The sequence below is a fragment of the Octopus bimaculoides genome, chromosome 25 (assembly GCF_001194135.2).
Source record: "Octopus bimaculoides isolate UCB-OBI-ISO-001 chromosome 25, ASM119413v2, whole genome shotgun sequence".
In the NCBI taxonomy this organism is placed as follows: Eukaryota; Metazoa; Mollusca; class Cephalopoda; order Octopoda; family Octopodidae; genus Octopus; species Octopus bimaculoides.
In genome coordinates, this window is record NC_069005.1 from 31,934,130 (window position 1) to 31,936,793 (window position 2,664).

A 2,664-nucleotide genomic window follows, 5' to 3' on the forward strand; every position below is an offset into this window, starting at 1 on the left:
ATATATATATATATATATATATATATATATATATATATATATACAATATAATATTATTATAATATAATGTAATGTATATATGTATATATACACACATACATATGTATACATGTATGCATATATGGACATATATATTTAAATATTTCCACTAATGGAATGATTGATAACGTCGAAAGGTTTCGAAGTTCGATAAATCATTTTCCACTAAGGAATAATTTTACATACATACATGTATACATACATACATACATACATACATACATACATACAAGCACACACATACATTCATACTTACATTTTTAGGTGCAGGCATAGAAACGTCCTGCACATACTTAAATCCATTTATACATACATCTATACGTAGCCAGACATATATAATCAAACATATTTTCACACACACACACATTCATATATACATATACATGCATACAAACATACATACATATGTATATTATGCATACATACGTACGTAAATGTGAACACAAACATACCTACACACATTCATACATACATCGCGTGTGTATCGTTGGCGATTTTCTTTCTCCGTCTTCCCTTCTTTTGGACTTTCCTCTATTTCTGAAGAAGAGCTTTGCTCGAAACGTTAAATCCTCTTTCCTTCATTTCCTGAGCGTCTGATAATACAGTATTTGTACCATGTCCTCGCGTTATTGTTTTTTTCTTGTTTGTTCTTCTTTGTTTGGATTCATCATATATATATATATATATATATATATATATATATTTAAATATTTCCACTAATGGAATGATTGATAACGTCGAAAGGTTTCGAAGTTCGATAAATCATTTTCCATTAAGGAATAATTTTACATACATACATACATACATACATACATACATACATACATACATACATTCATACTTACATTTTTAGGTGCAGGCATATATATATATACACGGTAATCCCTCGACTATCGCGGGTGTTGCGTTCCAAAACCCGCCTCGATAGGTGAAAATCCGCGAAGTAGAAACGGTATTGTATTGTATATTTTTTAAAATTATTTTTATAATTTGTATATATTTATTTTATTACGAAAGTAAAACTACACCACGAAGGAATCGACCTAAGCTTAAATAATCTTTTCTATTCTAGGCACAAGGCCCGAAACTTTTATGTGTATGCATTCATTCATGCATGGATACGCGAATATATCATCATTATCATTGTCGCTGTACCGATTACTGCGTATTTGGGTTTGCTGGTGTCATATTTCCGGCATCCTGCATCTGATAAAGATTCCCTTCGCAAACAGCCAATTTTTCGCTGAACGAAACCACGGTTAACTTTCACTGACGGCAGACGACGGACGAAGTACTGCGAGTGAGAGGTAGGGGGGGGGGGGCATTTGAACGAAAAACTCCGGTGTATATTTAAGTGTATGCTTCCTATGTTATTTAAAATTACTGATAATTGATCGATTGATTGGCTTCCAGCTTTTATTTATTCATTTATTTATTTATTTATTTATATATTTATATATTTATATATTTATTCGTCTATTTCTTTGTGTTCATTTATGTTCGTTTATTTTCATTTATTTGTTGTTTTTTTATATCTTTTTTTTCTTCCCAGATATAAGACGATATGAGAAAATCTAAAGCAAAAAATCGATGAAGAAAATAAAGAAAATAACAACAAAAACAAGAACAACAAGCGGAAGAAGAGGGGGAAGAAGCGGGGGAGGCAGAAGAGGAAGATAAAGAACATGGAAATCAAGAGAGCCAGGCTGAAGAGCTGATTCTTGAAGTCGATATCGTCGTATATGTTAGCAACATGCGGCCAATCATGGGGCCAGCATGTGGCTAACACGTGAGCAGCACGTGACCAATATATAGCCAGCATGTAAACCAATATGTGTTTAAAATGTGGCCTTTGTGCGACCAGTGTATGATTAGCATCTGACCATCACGTGACTATCGTGTAACTACCGTGTGACCGACATATGACAACGACTTGACCAATAGCTGGTCATCACGTGACTAAACAGCATCTGGCCAACGCGTTATTGACAGTTGACCAGTGTGTGACTATCATCTGCGTAGTATCTGGTCATCACGTGACCAGCACCTGACCAACGCGTTATCAGCAGCTGACCAGAGAGCGACCAACAACAACTTAGCAGTATCCGATCATCATGTGACCGATGTCTGACCAATGCGCTACCGACAACTGACCAAAGAGTGACCAAGATCTGAGCAGTATCTGATCATCACGTGACCAACACCCGACCAGCACATTATCGACAGCTGACCAACATGCGTGGGTGTGGAGTGTGTGATCAGTTTCTAATTAGCATTTGGTCGCTGGGTGACTAGCGAGTGACCAACACGTGACCAGCATGTGACCAACGCTAAAAACGGCGGGTAAGCAGCATGTGTCAGTTAGACTGCGATGTGAATACAATTAGCAAAGACAAGAAAATAGACACCTCTCGACTACCTCCACCCTGAAAATATAAACACCACCACCACCGCCACCTCCACCACCCTTCGCTTTTCTACTCCTGAAGAAATGAGGAAAAACAAACAAACAAACAAACAAGCAAACAGGAACTTGAAACAATTTAAGACCGAATTTAAACCAAGCTAAATAGAAGAAAAAAAAAACAACAAAAAAACTACAAGCAAATAAATAAACCCAACAAC

At 36.0% G+C, this 2,664-nt stretch overlaps 1 long non-coding RNA gene across 1 annotated transcript in view; it reads left to right on the forward strand.

Annotated features, from left to right (window-relative positions):
• Positions 1-2,664, forward strand: part of LOC106874378 (uncharacterized) — a 15,574-nt gene extending 12,910 nt beyond the window's left edge. Inside the window, exon 2 of the long non-coding RNA XR_001410002.2 lies at positions 1,592-2,664. This is a non-coding gene — a long non-coding RNA (uncharacterized LOC106874378). The remainder of the gene's footprint in view (positions 1-1,591) is intronic.